Raw genomic sequence first — 18,705 nt, 5'->3', positions numbered from 1 at the left:
ACCCTGATAAAACCTGCAGTTATTTGTTTTTGTACTTCTTCTTTTATCTTAAGAGCCACGTCGGGTTTCATTCGACGTAACTTTTGTTTTACAGGTTTCATTCCTGGAATTAATGGTATTGTGTGTTGAGCTATTTCTCTATTAATGCCTGGCATATCTTCGTATGACCAAGCGAATACATCGATAAATTCTTTAAGTAGATTAATTAAATCGATTCTTTCTTCTTTGTTTAGTGTTAGTCCGATTTTAACTTCTCTTTTAATGGTTGGATCTTTTGAGATATCAACCGTTTCTGTATCCTCAATTATTGGTGTCTTATTTTCAAGTGTTTCCACTGCTTTAATTATTTCTTTATCATTTTCATCATTAGTTAAGCAATGCTCGTCATCTTTAGATAAAGAAGAACAAGAAGAATACGGGGAAGAAGACATACTATTAAATTCAGAAATCATTACATCAAATAAAGAAATGTCCGTCGGGACTTGATTACTAACTATCCTAGGAGTAGAAATGGAAGATAAGGTTGCTACAGCTAAAGGCTTAGAAGACTCGATAGGGGAAGACTCTAACTCAGACTATGACTCAGACGATTCTTCGAACATTGGTCCTTGTCCTGTAGTTATTGAAATCTTCTTTCCATTTGTAGTGGTTATCTTCACCGTCTTGCGCCATCCACGCTCTTGATCTTTTATTGGAGTGATAAATTCGGAGGGGTTAAAACTTTCACTTTGGAGAACCGTTTGGATAAGTGAAGAATCATCCTCCGTGTATCTTGATTCATTCTTTTCTCTTCCAAAGAGGAGTCCCATGACATTAAAGTCGAAACAAGGAGGTGCTTTCTCCTTATAAATTGGAGCTGGGATCTCGTCTAGGAAGCAACAATCCAAAAAGATTTCGAACCCAGGTTGTCTTATACCATTTACAACGAAGGGTTCGGGAAATTCATGACAAGGGTAGTCCTCTCCTTCTCTTATAAATTGTCCATTTAAAATGAGAGGATATTGGTCCATGGGTATCTCCTTTTTTTGTGTGCGGGCATTTCTTCGTGCTCTTGATTTTTCCTGGGCCCGCTTAAGGTCTTCGCGAGTTGGTTCAAAACCAAGTCCGAAAGTATCCAATTTAGGGAGGCCAGGTACGCCCATGTGTTTAGCTATTCCTTTCTTCTTTCCTAGAGTCATTCCAGGAAAATGTCCTTGCTTTCTTAGGATAGCATTTGTTGTCATGTTTGAGTGGAGGTCGTAATGAAGAGAGGTCCTTTCATCTTCCTCTATTAAGGAGACCTCTTCGCTAAAGCCCCACAAATCTTCATCATTTTCATCATGTTCCACATTAATTAGTGGATTTTCTACTGTTTGATTCTCATAGATGAAGCATCAATGGTAATTGGAATGCCTCCAACTATGGCCTTTACTTGTTGATGAAGAGATGAAGGGACGGCCTTTAAATCATGAAGCCAAGGGCGTCCCAATAGTAAGTTAAAAGATGCCTTGATATCTACTACTTGAAATGTAGTGGCATGCTCAATTGCACCCGCCGTTATATTCATGGTAATTGTCCCTAGTGCTTGACGACGTGAGTTATCATAAGCTCTTATGCCCTGGGTTGATGGGAATAAATCCTCATCTCTTATTCCCAACATTCTTGCGGTTCTAAGTGGGCACACATTAATTGCTGAACCGTTATCCACAAGAGTCATGGGGACGTTCATTCTTTTGCATATGACTGTGAGGTTTAGAGCTTTATTGTGTTTGTCACCTTCCGGTGGTAGATATTTATCCGAAAAAATGACTAAATTGATTGGACTTGGAAGGTCACTCGTGAGGAAGTTAGCAAGTCCCTCAGGAGTAGTGTCCATACATTCATTTCCACTTTAGTCTTTTTTAACTGTTTGACAACATCGTTGTCTTCCATAATAGGCACGGGAATTTGCTGAATAGAAGGTATAGGTTGTGTTGAAATGGGAGGTTGTATTCTCCCGGACCTAGTGAGGACATCTATGGGCGAATCCTCCTCGTCCGAAATGTCACTTACTGGGTATATTGTTGAAAGAGGAGTTTCTTCAATGTCTTTAAGGTAAACATCCTCATCGTCAATGTCCCATACTCCATTAATCATGGCATCTTGTGGAAGTTGAACTAATTTCTTCTCATCAATCAAACGTTGAACCAAGTCCTTAAACTTGAAGCATTGCTCTATCGTATGTCCCCCTGATTGATGATATGAACAATAGTATTTGTCTATTCTTTTCAGTGATTCAAATGGTCTTGTTCAAGAGGTTGAATTTTTCCATTCTTGAAGAGCATTTTGAACATGTTTGTGTATGACATCCCAATTGGAGTATATTTTCTATTATTCTTTTTGGGAGTGTCAATTACTTGGAGAGGAAAGGGTTTCTTTTGTTTAGGTGGGGGTCTACTTCTAAGTAACTCATTTTTCTCTTTTATAGCCTCAAAGGTTTGTGAGATCAACTTTTTCAATTCTGTCAATATTGATGTCAACGCCAATACTTCTTGTTTAGTTGCAGGTCCCTGACCAAGGAATTCGAGAGCATCTTCGAAGATTTCTTCTTCAATGGTCTCGATAGGCTCTATGAGGCTAGATGGATCCTCTTGGTTTTCTTCGTCAGAAATGGCCAAAGAATCTGATAGCGGTGCGGTATTGATACTTGGCTTCTTACTTGCAGGAGGCAATGGGAGCTTGTTACTATCGATCAAGTCTTGAATGGTTTCCTTTAGTCTCCAACAATTTTCTGTAGGATGACCCCTACCTTGGTGATATTTGCAATGTGCATTTGGGTTCCAGCTAGCCGTTCTCCTTTCGACAGGTGGGTCTCCAAATGGTCCAATAGGAGTTATAAGACCTTTTGCATGTAAGCGATCAAATGCGGTGTCATAACTCATACCAATAGGAGTATAATTCTTCCTAAATGATTTCTTTTGTCCTTGATTATTATTCATTGCCAAAACTTCGTTTAGAGGAAAAGTGCTAACATTATTTGAGTGGGTAGATTTGGATGAAGAAGGATTGTCGTTCTTCTTATTTTTCCAGCCACTGCTTGAGTTGTTATTAGCAGCTTTTTGTTTAGCAAGGTCATCTTCAATATTAATTCCAATATCATATACAGCTTTGAAAGTGTTTAAGTTGCTTTGGTACTTAAGGTGCTTAGAGTATTTTTCTTGGAGGTTCTTAATGAACATCCTAACGGATTCTTTTTCACTAGGCACTTTAACCATTTTTGCAGTAGTTTCCCTCCATTTATTAAAGAAGGAGGTGAAACCTTCATTTTCTTTTTGTTTTAGCATTTCTAATTCTCTATGATCGGTTTCAACTTGTATATTGCATTTATACCTTTCAATGAAAGCTCTCACAATGGATTCCCAACTAGAGGTCTTTTCTTTATCAAGTGAATAGTACCACTGTTGACATTCAGCTTCTAAGGATAATGAAAATACAGAATGAAATGCTTTTCTATCTATCCCCTTAATACTCATTACAGTTTCAAAAGCTCTTAAATGAAAATAAGGATTGTCCATAGCCTTGAACTTAGGGATGTCATTGGGATTGAACTTTTGTGGGAGAAGGTCCTTATCCACCGAGACCCCTTGGGAGCTAATCTCTTGAAATCTAAAGTCGTTGGACAGTTTGCCCAAGCTTTCCTGGATTAGGTCCATTTGTTTTTGTTTTTCAGGATTACTTATTTGCAGCGATAGGTTTTGCAACATTTCAGCCAAGTTGGCTACCTGTCCCTTGACTTCATTAAGTTCTTCTTGACTAGCCATTGCCTTCTTAGCTTTCCTTTTCCTACGGATTGGTTTGTCAAAAAGTAAGACTTGAACAAAAGTGTTGTCCTTGATTAAACGCCCTTCCTTTCTTGACCACGCGCTGTAATTTAAACCATATTTGTTTTAATACTCGACTCTAATTGACTTGACTTTATGTTCAAGAGATTAAAAGAAAAAGAAAAAATGGGGTATATATTTTAAGGGAATTTAAAAAAATGGAGGGAATTTAAAAAATTGGAGGATTAATATCCGACTTACCCCCCTAAAAAAAAAAGACGGAAAACACGCATTCAAGACTCTCTAGACATGGTCATAATGTGACAAACATGTTATGTGTGTGCTTTATGTGTATGTGAGTGACATGCTTTAACTGCTAGTGTATGACCATTGGACTTTAAGTGCCTAAACTCAATTTAAGACTTAAACATGGTTTGTACCATTAACAAACTGATTAATCCGATTAGTAGACTGTTAATTAGACTCGTCGTGGTGACTCGAGCAAGAAAACTGGACTGTCGCTAAAACGACAAAACTGTCGCCACGGTTTAGAGCCTGTCGCCAGACGACAAAATTGTCGCCGGGCGACAGACACTAGACTGCAGCGCCACAGTCCAAATTCCTGTGCCATTGCTGGAACATTAAGCTGGACTGTTTCCAGTAATTTCACTCTAAATGGACATGCCTAAAGTCGTACTAAGTCGAATTGATTAATTTATTAGCCTTTAATTAATTCAAAATTAATTAATTAATTAGACAAAGTCCTTTCAGTCATTAGTCAATTTATTTAGTTTTGAACACAAGTCAAACAAACGGTTAACACACATATAATAAATACAAGCAAGGGTGCACAAGTAGTTCACATAGTCACAAGATGAGTTTGCAACCTAACCATGGCTCTAGTTCTCTAAAGTTCGAGGATATGGGTTAATTCAAAAAGGTCCATGGTTATGAATCCATATGCATTGCACACAAGCCTACCGGGAGTGTTGGAGCGAATGGACAGGATTCCGCGAGTTCGTGATGAAATCGAACTCGACTCCATGGTTTGGTGGATTCACAAACATTACACGTACCCAAATCTGAACTTTGCACATGATAGTGGGATATTCCATTGGGCAGGTGAAGCAGGAACCCCCAGAGGGTTATATCCATATGTAGAACACATATGGGTTCAGAAAAGTGAGAAAATGACTCAATCAATAAGCAAAATCGAGCCAACAACGCTAGAAATGGTCAAAGCAAGAAGGCAGACCCCAGGCTCGGTATTGGAAGAACTTGGCGCCAGACTACAGGGACTGTCGCCGCAAAAAAGCTCCTGTCGCCAAGCGACAGAACTGTCGCCAGGCGACAGAAACTTTTTACGGGCGACAAGCCCTGTTTTCTAGACGCTAGTTCCTACATGCCTTGGCAAGTTTCTGTGTTCTTCGAATTTTCCAGATTTCGCATCATCTTTTCGATTCTAGTCATGAAAGATATTTCTCAAATTTCCTACGTGTAAAATTCCTATGGATTGACTCATGGGGTGCTCCCATGAGGACCTTTTAATGCATATGACAATAATGTTAATCAAATCACGCACATGAAATACTTAGAATTTTTTGAGTCTCATCCGCTCATTCTAAATAATTGCCAAAATTAAATAAATTTCAGGAATATAAATAGAAATCCTCCCCAATGGAGTCGCCAAAAAGTGTAGGGAATATTTCAAGCATTATGATAACCCCAAACTTGAACCCCACTGTGATCATACACTAAAGTACGGTGGCGTTCCAAAGGGAAAGACAAAGAGCAAAAAGAGTCGCCAACAAGTTTTAGGAACTTGTAAACCCAAAAGACAATCCAAAGGACCGTCAACTACTCCATAAGGTCTTGAACCAAATAGGGTCCGGGGATGAGGGTACGAATCCAATCTACAAAAGAAAGGACCCGCCCTATAAAATAGGCCTCTACTTTGTTCTGCTCGTATTCATGTGCGCTTTCCGAATAACATACAAACATTATATTAAACCTACCCTGTTTATCTATGTTGGTTGAATATTAATGCACAAATAATACAATTATTGGCGATCACTTGAATTAAAATCACATTAGCCTAAACCAAAATTATTAATTATCTTATTAAGCGTGATTTCAAGTACAAATTCCCTTTAACAATCATAAAAGGTGTGATCAAGCAATAACAATAAAATATAAATAATATCAAGCAACATAATAAATCAATAACGATGATAATAGCATGATAAGGCATAATAAAGCTCAATAATAATAGCAAGATCCTAGGCATGATACTAACAAGATTAATAACAAACCCTAACATGTCACTAAACAATAAAGATCAAAGCTTTAAACCTAACATGGTACTAACATGATATTAGAAAGAGTAAAGGCATCCTAAACATGATACTAGAAAGCAATAATAACATCCTAACATGATACTAGAAAGCATAAGACAACATCCTAACATGATACTAGGAATATAAAACAATAATAAGCATGCTTTCTACGTTGAAAGGGAGTAATAAGATTACATACTTTGAAGCCTCGTATCTCTTTCTAATAACAAAATACACAAGTTAGTAAACTTCAATGAAAATAAATAAAGAAATTAAAGAATTAAATTAGAATCAAATTAAATAAAGTTTTGACTAGTTTTGGACCAAACCCTCAGAAATTATCAACCTTGCACATCTAGGGCGAAGGCAACTTCGAACTTGGCTAAGAGACTCTAAGATCTTATGAATGCGGAATATTGTATGTAAAAGCTAGTTTAGAAAAAGAGAGAGAAATAATAAGAATTAAGGATAAGAGTTGATGATTGTGAATGATTATTGTGAATTGATTATTGTGAAAACAGGGATTCGGACGCTATTTATAATGAAAATAGTCCAGAAAAATCATAAAATTTGATAAGGAATAAAACTCCACGCTGTCGCCAGGAATCAACTCTGTCGCGACGCGACAATGTCTGTCGCGAGGCGACAGGGTCTGTCGCGCGGCGACACCAGAGTCTGTCGCGAGGCGACACCAGAGTCTGTCGCGTGGCGACAGATTTGTCGTTTGGCGACAACCTGTATTAGCGCGTTTTCCTTCACGCGAAATCCGATCTTTAATCAACTTGATCTACGGAATCCGTACAGAAGATAAAATATATATTTTTAAGATAACAAAACGATATTTTATTCCAAATAAAAATCTATTAAAGATAATTAATTATTAAATCTAATAATATTAGAATTAAAAAGAACTTTCTAGAAACTTCTAGAAAACTATAATTAATCCTAATAATTTTAGGAATAATAATTAATATTGGGCCCTCCTCTAGATCATTGGGCCGTATTTAAATAATTAACCAGACCCAGTTTAGTATTTTGGCCATAACTTCCTCAATATTCATCGGAATTGATCTTATAATATATCATTGGAAAGGTCTCTTCGAGCCCCATCCATCTACACTATTATTGGACCTTAATTATGGACCAAACTAAACTGGTTCGGCTATTTTAAAATAAACAAAGTCATTTTCAAAAACAGAGAGAAAAGAATTTAATTAAAACTAAACCGCAACACTTCACTTTCAAACCACTTTCACCTAATTCGATAATAACACAACGTGAAAGGCATTCATCACTGGGTTTGGTTTTGGGGAGAAACAAATGGGTGTCTACAGTACCGACTTTCTCCCGAAAAAGAAAGACGCAAAAAAGGAAGAAGTGAAGTTTTTGAAGGTGTATGTTGAATGAGCTTAGTCAAGTGTAGGCGTCGACGTTGTATCTCATAGATTTCCACGTTGTATCTCATAGTGCAAGGATTGTAACATCCTAGACTATCCTAGTTGACTCGATAGTGAAAGTATTTAGGTAACTTAGGCACGGAGGCTAAGTACTTCATACTTAATGATGCAATGATGAGTGATTTTGATATGACAAGGCATGCTTGCTTCAACGTTGTGTTAAGACTTTATGACAAAAGGTTCCTAAGAGGTGGATTATTTGGTCATGTATCTGTGACATGTGTGTAAGTGATACTAAAGTTAGGCTGCAAAGCCTAGCGGTATGGAAAAGTATTATTTCAAGAAGAGTCAAATGATGGTGACTCTTAGGCTAGATAAGCTAATGATGTAGGGATCAAGCCCCCAAGTCTAGCTCTAAGGATAGGGATAAGCATATGAGATCCTTGATATGATCAATTATGAACGTAAATATGAATGCATTTTTATTACGGCCGCACCCCAATGTGAGGTTGCCTACATATCCGTTAGGAATCAGGCCGAACGTAGCTCTAGCTGAACCTCGCACAAGTATGTGTATACCTCAAAGAGGTCTTTAAAGGATTGTATTATGGTTAGGCTAAAGGTTGAAGAAGAAAGGTATAAAGGCTCAAGACCCTAGATTAGCCCCCAAGGTGTGCAACCTTGCTTTTGAATCTTTGTATTTGTATGCTTGAGGTTTCCTCACTTTTTTTAACTCTCTTTCTTTTGTTTATTTTTTTGCTCTCTTTTTTTGCTTTTGCATTTTTTGATAAGCGTGGGCAATCTCGATCATGCGGTCTACCACTCACTTGGCATTCATGTTTCTCAGGCACGGTACCAAGCACTCGATAAGAGACGCAATCCGAGACGTGTTCTTATCAAAGATATATTCATATCAAAGACATTGGAACACTTTCCCTTTTGTACACTTTTTTTTATGTCTATTTTTTTGCTATTTTTAATCACTCAAGCTTTTATTCTTTTAAAAATTGCATAGATTGCACACCATCCCATCCCAAGGTTAGGTAGATGTGGGTCGAAAAGATAAAGGTCTATCGTTAGACAAGGCTCAAAGTGGTTTATCAAGAAAGGATTGTATATTTGAAGGGTGAAAGGTAATATGATATGGCTACAAGGGGTGCCTCAAATCATAAGTATACCTTGTGCTTAGTTCGACATAGAATTTTTTTTTTTTTTTTAATGCAATGCAATGATCATATGCAAGAAAATAAATGCTCATTTTATTAAAAGGAAAGGAAGAAAAATCCTACAAAACAAAATCTAAGGAAAATAACAGGTACCTATGCTAGAATTACTGGGGAAAGAAAGAATAAAAGAAAATAAAAAAAAGAGGTCACGAAATCTTGTCGTTGAAGCTCGCCTCGTGTCTTTTGTTGATCATCACTCGGTCTTCTTGCCGATTGGAGGTATGGGAAGCTTGTTATTATCGATCAAGTATTGGATGGCCTCTTTTAGCTTCCAACAACTCTCAGTAGTATGACCCCTACCTTGATGGTACTTGCAATGTGCATCTGGGTTCCAACTAGGCTATCTCTTCTCAGGTGCGAGATCTTGAATAGGTCTAATGGGAGTAATGAGTCCTTTGCCATGGAGTTGCTCGAAGGTAGTATCATAACTCATCCCAATATGAGTGAAATCTTTTCTTAGTTGCTTTTTAGACCCTTGATTTTCCATGTCTAAGACTTCATTGAGATCAAAGGTACTAACATTGTTACTAGAGTGGGCATTTTCGGAAGAAGAAGGATTGTCGTTCTTCTTTCCTTTCCAGCCACCGTTGTTGCTATTGTTAGTAACTTTTTTCTTTGCAAGGTCATCTTTGATTTCAATACCTATGTCATAGACGACTTTGAAAGTATTCTAGTTGTGTTGATATTTCAAATGCTTCGAATACTTGTCTTGAAGGTTCTTGATGAACATCCTTATAGACTCCTTTTCAGTTGGACCTCGGCCATATTAGCGGAAGTTTCCCTCCACTTGTTAAAGAAAGAAGTGAATCCTTCATTTTCCTTTTGCTTTAACATCTCAAGTTATCTATGGTCTGTTTCAACTTGAATGTTGCACTTATATCTATCAATGAAAGCGTTTATTATTCCATCCCAAGTAGAGGTCTTCTCTTTGTCAAGGAAAAAGAACCATTGTTGTCAAACGGTTTCGAGTGATAAAGAAAACAGTGTATGAAAAATTTTTTTATCTATCCCCTTAATGTTCATTATTGTCTAGAACGCTCTTAAGTGGAACTAAGGATTATCTGTTGCCTTTAACCTGGGGATGTCACTGGCATTGAACTTCTGCGGAAGAAGTTCCTTGTCCACTGAGACCCCTTGTGAGCTAATGCCCTAGAATTTATAGTCATTGGATATTTTGCTCAAGCTTCATGAGCTCCATTTGTTGTTGCCTCACATTGACTTGAAGAGCTATACTCTTCATCAATTCAGTTAGGTTGGCCACGTCCTTCTTGAGTTCATTAACTTCTTCTTGAGACGCCATTATCTTCTTGGCTTTTCTTTTCCAACTGACTGGTTTATCAAAAAGTAGTATTTGAACAAAGGTGTTTTCCTTGATTAATCTCCCTTCTCTTCTTGACCAAGTGCTGTGAAAAGGGAAGTTATGGATACTTTTTGTTAATTATTTGACTCAAACTCTATTCAACATGCAGTAGATAGAAGGAGGTAGGAAGAATGAAGGTTGTGATATGGAGAAAGCATGTAGAGAATGGAGAGATGATGTAGATGGAGAGATATGGAAAAATTAGGAATAGAGTGAACCCCCAACTCAAATGACGGAAAAGTCGACTCATGCATGAACCTAAGACACGGTCATGATGATATATACACAAAGTGTGTACTAAGACTAGTGAGTGTAGGTGACATGTTTGACTCGTGTCATGACCATGTGACTAGACTATGTGATTTAATTAAGGACTGAACATGATTATTGTCAATAATAAACTGATTAAACTGATTAAGCAAACTGATTAGTCAGACTCGTCGCGAAGACTCGAGCAAAAATACGGGTTGTCGTCAGACGACAGAACTGTCGCCAGACGCTAAAGGTCAGCGCCAGACGACAATATTGTCGCTTGGCGGTAATCACTAGCGCATGGCGCCGCATTCCAGATCTCTGCGCCATTACTGGAACATCGATCTAAGACTGTTTCCAGTTTTTTACTCTAAAGGGACAAGCCTAAAAGCCATACTAAGTCAAGTTTGATCAATTTATTTAGACTTTAATCATTTGTTAATTAATTAAATTAGCAAAGTCCTTTAGTCATTAATTAGTTTATTTAAACTCATTCACAAGTCAAACAAACGGTTAGTGGAAACACATATAGGTTATGCACAAACAAATAATACACAAGTAGTCAAATAGTCATAATATGATGCAATGAGTTTGCAACCTAACCATGGCTCTAGATCTCTAAAGTTCAGGATATGGGTTAGTCAAAGAGGGTCCATGGTTATGAGTCCGGATGCACCGCGCGGAAGCCTTACCTTTGGAAGGGTTGGCGTGAGTGGATGGGACCCCACGAGTTAAACTCGCTTTCACGGTTTGGTGAATTCAACAAACTCGGATGTACCCTTCGTTGCCAGGAGCGTTCGATTGGGTAGATGGAGCGTGAATCCCCAGAGGGTTATGGCCATATGTAGAAAACATATGGGTTTCAGAAAAAAGGGAAAAACTCAATCAGGAAGTAAAACCGAGCAAACAGTACTAGAAAACTAGTCGAAACAAGAAGGTAGATTTCTGGCTCGGTATTGGAAGAATTCGGTGCGAGAAAATAGAGTCTGTCGCCAGCCGATAAGACGGTCGCCAGGCGACAACGCCATCATTTGGCGCTGACGCTGTTTTCTCAGCGCTAATTTTTACATGCCTCGGCAGCTTTCTGTTCTTGAATTTTCCAGTTTTTTTCATAGTGTTATTTCGACTTTAGTTGTGAAAGATATTTCGCTAATTTCCTACGTGTAAAAATCCTACGTTTTTGACGTATTTCGAATGGCCTTTCCAATGCGGACCTTTTTATGCATATGCCACAATGTTAATCAAAATTACGCACATGAAATACTTAGAAATTTTCGAGTCTCATCTACTCATTCTAAATCATTGCCAAAATAAATTTTAGGAATTAAAATAGAAATCCTCCTCAGCGGAGTCGCCAAAAAACTGTAGGGAATATTTCAAGCATCCCACACTTGAGCCCCACTATGATCTTACACTTAAGCATGGTGGCGTCCAAAGGGAAGGAAGCTAGAGTAAAAGAGTCGCCAACAAGTTTTAGGAACTTGTAAATTGTTCACAGGATGAAGGTTACACCCATTAACGATCCAGGAGATCGTTAACTCCAATAGGTCTGGAACCATGACTAGAAGTTCGGGGATGAAGGTACAAATCCAACCTAAAAGAGATTGAACTTGCCCTAAAAATAGGCCTCTACTTTATTCTTCTCGTATTCATGTGCGCTTTCTGACTAACATGCAATCAATAGGTTTACCCTAAACCTGTTTGATCTATGTTGGTTGAATATTAATGCACAAACAAATCTATTATTGGTGATCACTTGAATTATAATCATATTAGCCTAAACAAGATTATTAATTATCTTATTAAGCTTGATTACAAGTACAAATTCCCTTTGAACATGCATAAAAGGCGTGATCAAGCAATAACAATAAAAATATGTCAAGCAACATAATAACTATCATCATAATCAAAGCTTAATACTAATAGCAAGATCCTAGGCATGATACGAACAAGATTAATAACGTAACAAACCCTAGCATGTCACTAAACAATAAAGATCAAAGCTTTATCCCTAACATGATACTAACATGCTACTAGGAAAGAAATAGGAAGCATCATAATAAAATATACATGATATTAGAAATTTTAGTTAACCCTAAACATAATACTGGGAAGCAATGAAACATCCTAACATGATACTAGGAATCAACAAAATAATCTAAGCATGATTTCTATATCAAAAGAATAACAATTAAATCACTTACTTGGATGCCTCGTATCTCTTTGTAACAACAAAATACACACGTTAGTAACTTCAAGGAAAATAATAAAATCAAACAATTAAATAAAATAATTGAAAAAGAATAGAGAGAAAAGCTTCTAGCTTTTTTAGAGAGAGAATAGAGATGATTGATGTGAATTATTGTTGATGATTATTGTTTGTTGATGAATGAAAACAGGAAGATACGACCCTTATTTATAAGAAAACAACACGGTATCAAATCAAGTCATATTCGAAATAAAATTAGCATCTGTCGCCAGGCGACAGACATCAAGGCCAGGCGACAAGCTTAGAGCCAGGCGACAGATGTTAGCGCTAGGCGACAGACTTTGGCGTTTGGCGCTAATTAAAAGATAAAACGCGCTTTTGTACGGAATCCTCTTCTTAATATGATTAAGCAGCAAATTCCGTGTTAAAATCAGGTTTGTGATAAAACACTTATTTTATTCCTAATAAAACTCTTTAAAATATAATTATCACTCATAATCTCATTAGAATTAAAAAGGAACCTTCTAAATATTCTAGAAGATTAAAATCAATCCTAATAACTTTAGGAATAATAATTAATAGGCCCTCCTCTAGATTATTGGGCCGCATATAAAAATCATTTCAGGCCCAATTTAATTTAATCCATAACTTCCTCATTATTCATCGAATTGGGCTTATAATATATCATTGTGGAAAACTCTTTTCGAGCCTAATCCAACTACACTATTATTGGACCGTTATCATGGACCAAACCAAATTGGACTGGCTATTTTTCATAAATAGAGTAAGAGAAGAAATATTTTCAAAAACAAAAGAAGTATTTTAATAAAAACATCCACATCACTAGACTTTTCACACTTTCACCTTGTTCGATAATCAAGCGACGTGAAAGATATTCATCACTGGATTTGGTTTTGGGGAGACACATTTGGGTGTCTACACACTCAAATCAGCACTAATCAGCAACATGTCATCCACATACAGGCATATGATCACACAATGATTACCAAACATTTTTTAGTTAACACATGCATCACTACCATTGACAATAAAACCGAAACTAAGAATGGTACTATGAAATTTTTCATACCACTGCTTTGGTGCTTGTTTCACTCCATAAAAGGACTTCTTGAGTCTACAGACCTTATTCTCCATCCCAGAAACAACGAACCCTGGAGGTTACTCATATAAATTTCCTCTTCCAATTCATCATTCAAGAAAGTTGGCTTGACATCCATCTGATGCACAAACAAGTTAAATGATGAAGCTAAGGCAAATAAAGTACGAATAGTAGTAATCTTAGTCACTGGAGAATAAGTACAGAAATAATCAATGCCATATGTCTGAGTGAATCCTCTAATCACCAATCTGGCTTTGAACCTTTCTAAAGTGCCGTCTGTCCTCATTTTTCTTCTTGAAAATCCATTTGCACCCTATAGGTTTGCTTCCCTTTGGTAAATCAACAAGTTCCCAAGTACCATTCTGCATGATGGACTCAAGTTCACTGTCAACTGCTTCCTTCCAAAGGCTTGCATCAACCGAGCTTATTGCTTCTTCGAACGTTTTAGAATCTTCATCTACAACCTGAAGACAAACCATGACCTCATCCATATCACCTTCACCTTCCATCTCAATTAGGAACACTATAAGGAAATCCTGTTCTCTGTCGTTTACTTCTCCTAGGCTGAGTTAACTCCTCAGTCTTGGGATAAGTTTTAACCTGCTCTGTAGACAAAGGAATTGAAGAAACATTGTTAGTAACATCAATTTTCTTCAAAGGAAACACTTGTTCGAAGAACTCAACATCACTGGACTCGCTAATGACGTTGTCACCCAAACTCATAAACCTGTAAGTAGCACTATTCTCAACATATCTAATAAACACCGTATCAAACGTTCTTGAACCAACTGTCGACCGTTTGAAGGAAGGATATCCCACCTTTGCTAGACACCCCCACACTTTCAAGTAACTCGGATTTGGGGCATAACCTTTCCATAGCTCGTATGGAGTCTTATCTAACTTTATGTGAGTAACTCTGTTCTGAACAAAATTTGTTGACAAAACAGCTTCCCCCCACATGTTGTCTAGCAAACCAGAACTCAAGAGCATTGCATTCATCATCTCCTTTAGAGTCCTATTTTTCCGTTCTGCGATCCCATTTTGTTGTGGCGTGTATGGAGCCGAGACTTCATGAATAATTCCTTTAGTCTCACATAAACCCTTTAGGAAACTAGAGCCATACTCTCCTTCTTTGTCTGATCGAACCCTTTTAATTTTCCAATCCAACTGATTTTCAACTTCTGCCTAATAAACAAGAAACATGGACTCAGCTTCATCCTTTGACCTTAAAAGATAAAACCTGCTGTATCTAGAGTAATCATCAACGAAAGTAACACAATATCATTTTCCTCCCCTACTTTCCAACTTCTTAAAGTCAGCTAAATCAGAGTGAATTAGCTCAAGTGGTGAAGTCTCCCTCTTAGTGACAGATTTGTATGGTTTCTTCACAAATTTAGATTCTGCACAAACTTGACATTTTATCTAGTCCATATAATGACATGGTTGGGAGCAAGTTTAAACTTTTCATTCGTTTTAATTTTGTAGCACCAACATGACCCATCTAGCATGCCATAATTCAAAAGACTCAAACAATATAAGCAGAAGAAGAATTCTTATTCATAAAAGATTCGGTTACAATGTGAAGGACAAACAAACCCTCACTAAGGTAATGTTTTCCTACATACTCCCTATTGCGGGTTAACACAAGTTTATTAGCATCAAATACTAGCTTAACACCTACTTTATTTAACAAAGCACCAGAAATTAAGTTCCTACGAAGAGAAGGAACATACAATACATTATGCAGAGCCAGAGTCTTTCCTGAAGTTAATTTCAGGACCACCTTTCTTCTTCCAAGCACAACCGAGCTACTAGAATTTCCCATGTAAACTTGTTCACCTTCTTTGGCCTCTTCCATATTTGCAAACAAATCCTTGTTGGCACAAAATTGTTTGGATTCTCCTGTATCAACAATCCACTCAGTATTATTCTCAACCAAGTTTACCTCAGAAACAACCGCAGCAATCGCATCATCATGCTCATCCTCAGCCAGATGAGCTTGATTTTTGGATTTTCCTTTCTTCCCTTCGCTTGCCTTTTTTTCATCTTTTCCCTTAAGTTTGCAGTTTGAAGGAAAGTGCCCAACTTTGTCACAGTTCCAACATCTAACTGTAGCCTTTTTCTTTTCAATCTTGCTCTTTGGCTTAAGGTTACCCATCTTCGTTTCAAATTTCCCTTTGTCGGCACGATTCTCACTTGTCTTCTTATCAGAGTCAAAGTTAGATTCAACGAGATTAGCTTTCACAAATAATTCATTTTTTGGCTTAGAGGCGAAGTCCTTAGCCCATTTGCCTCCTCGACCTTCATGTGACTCACAAGTTCTTCGAGGGTCAAGTCCCTTTTCTTATGCTTGAGATGATTACGATAATTAGACCATGAATCGGGTAACTTTTCAATCAAAACATTTGCCTGTAGGATTTCACACATCTTCATGCCTTCAGCAAGAATTTCAGTTACAAGATTTTCATAGACATGGACTTGATCCATGATAGGCTTTGAATCAACCATATTAAAATTCAACCAATTCCCTATCACATATTTCTTTTTCCCAGTATCATCAGCCCCATATTTCTTTTCTAGGGCTTCACACATAGCCTTAGCAGACTTAATTTTCACATACTGATCAAAAATATTGTTTTTCATCAGATTTAGAAGATGACCCCTAACAAACTTATTATCAAGATCATATTTCTTGATTTTAGATTCGTTAACAATAATAGTCGTGGTTATATCTTGACTAGAAGAAGTAATTTATTTTTTACTAGTAACGGGGGTACTAGGTACATCCACAACAACATTGGTTTGTTTAATAGGTTTTGGGGCATCATTAAACAAAAAATAATCATCTTCCACTTGTTCAAAAGCAATCAACATTCTTTGTGACCATCTCTTGTAATTAGTTCCATCAAGAGACTAAATGTTGGACAGATCTAGGTATAAACGAGATTGAGAGTTGCTAGCCATGATATCAACAGATCTAAAAAATTATTTCACTTCTAAATTGTTGGAAAAAATACCTGTTGAAATCAAAGACTATAATAAATTAAAGTACTTTCCTGATCAAAGACATGTCCTCCTTCGCTTGTGCCGTGGTTTGGGCCCCATTGTCTTAGAAGCAAAATACGCCACCACCAATACAGATATCCTAGTGATGCACGCCCCCCAAGATTTACACAACGATCATCGTAATTCTTGTACCCGAACTCGAAGGTTGGAATTGCTCAAGAACTGTTCAAATCTCAAAGGGTAGGTTTGAGTTTTGTGTTTTGGGTTTTTTATTTTTAGTCTCCAAAATTAATTGATGAAGAACAAAATATAATAATGGACGAATCAATGTATAATAATAACAAGTGAAGAAAATAAAAAGTAGTCTGATCTTATTTTTGGTCAGCAAATACATATATACAAGTATGCATATACGTGGACCCCCAAGAAACCAAAAAAAAGGAAAGTAATTCGTGAGAATTATTGATATGTCTATTTTATATATTATTTTACCCCCGTCCCTTGGTCATAATTGGTAGTGTTTTTGGCTCTTTAGAGCCACTTTTATTACTAATTGGTGTTATCTAGTGTTTTCGTAGTTTTGGTTGAGTATTGTAGGGAATTGCACTTTTGAAGCATTTTCCCGGGATTTTATGGAGCGACTACGAGCATTGGAGGAGCACGACCACTTTTCATAGCCTAAGGCCGGTTAGATTCATCGAGCCGGTGATTAAGGGCTGGACATATGAAATATCGAGCATTGGACACCGAGTATTCAAGCCCCAGAGTGGAAATCCGGAGTGGGCTAAGAAGTGAATCCCAATCCAAGTCCAAGCAAAGCCGAGCCCGATCGGGCAACCTTTGGCTCGATCGGGCGGCTGCCCAGAATTAGAGAGCGAAGAAAAAGGCGGGCTCGATCGGGCGGCCCTTCGCCCGATCGAGCGCGTGTTTCTAAGAGGTCGTTTTCGGCGATTTACTTAGTTTATAATTAGGATTTGTTAGGAGCTTTGTATAAGTACGATTTAGTGTTTTTGATACAAGTTACCTCTTCTCTTAGACTTTCTCTCTCCACTTAGTTTTATTTCCTCTCTTATTTTCTCTCTCTACAATTTTACACTTTGTTCTTGTTTCAACTCATTATTTTTGTTAACTTTAGTAACGATTTCTTCTCTATTAATTCAGTAATTTTATTTCTTTATTTTATCATGACTTGTTTAATTGCTTTGATTAGTTTAGATTTAATTATGCGTGAGTAGTTTTCTTTCTACGGTTTGTGGGGATCCATAAATAATATGAAGGGGTAATTTGTTATTGTTGATTGTCAATGCTTGCTTAATTTCCTATTGATTGATTTAATGCTATGCAATTAGATTAGGCCTGGTTTAATTGTATGAGTTATGCAATATTGATTCGAGATTCGAGAGATGAGAATTGATGTTTAGGCTTAGTTTCAATAGCCAGACAAATTTATAAATGGTTAAGTCGAGATTCGAGAGATGAGATTTAATACCGGTAAATTAACTCTATGATTGTAATACGTATCGAAAGCCCTTTATGATTTGATTAATTGATGCATTGATGATTGATTGTTATGTTTTACCCTGGAATATTGTTTATTGGTGAACCTATGCCCTAGGTTTGTTATTCATTGATTTCCTCCTACTTTTATTTCTCCCTACTTTTATTCTTCGTCGTATAGTTCCTTTAATTAACAACAATTTTGGTTACTTGATAATTTAGATTACTCTTAATTAATTAGGATTCATAGATGACAACACCTAAGAAGCTCAGCGATTATTCGCAGCCGTCCTGATGGATTTTCCACACCTTACTCCTACTCCGGCCCTTGATGGAGTGCAATTTGAAATCAAACCCCAATTTATCACGATGATAGAGAGGATGCAATTCAGTGGAGCTAAGGGTGAAGATCTTAATCTTCACATTGCAGATTTCTGCTAGTATTGCAACACTATTAGGCAAGCTGGGGTCACGCAAGACCAAATCAGGGAGATTCTTTTTCCCTTTTCTTTATGTGGAAAAG

At 37.2% G+C, this 18,705-nt stretch overlaps 1 pseudogene; it reads left to right on the top strand.

Moving 5' to 3' along the window:
- LOC145565390 (non-functional NADPH-dependent codeinone reductase 2-like) overlaps window positions 1-18,705 on the top strand; it is a 48,507-nt pseudogene that overhangs the window by 21,082 nt on the left and 8,720 nt on the right.

This window comes from Chenopodium album, chromosome 10 (genome assembly GCF_948465745.1).
Source record: "Chenopodium album chromosome 10, dcCheAlbu1.1, whole genome shotgun sequence".
Taxonomy (NCBI): Eukaryota; Viridiplantae; Streptophyta; class Magnoliopsida; order Caryophyllales; family Amaranthaceae; genus Chenopodium; species Chenopodium album.
This window is presented reverse-complemented; position numbering and strand designations above follow the sequence as displayed.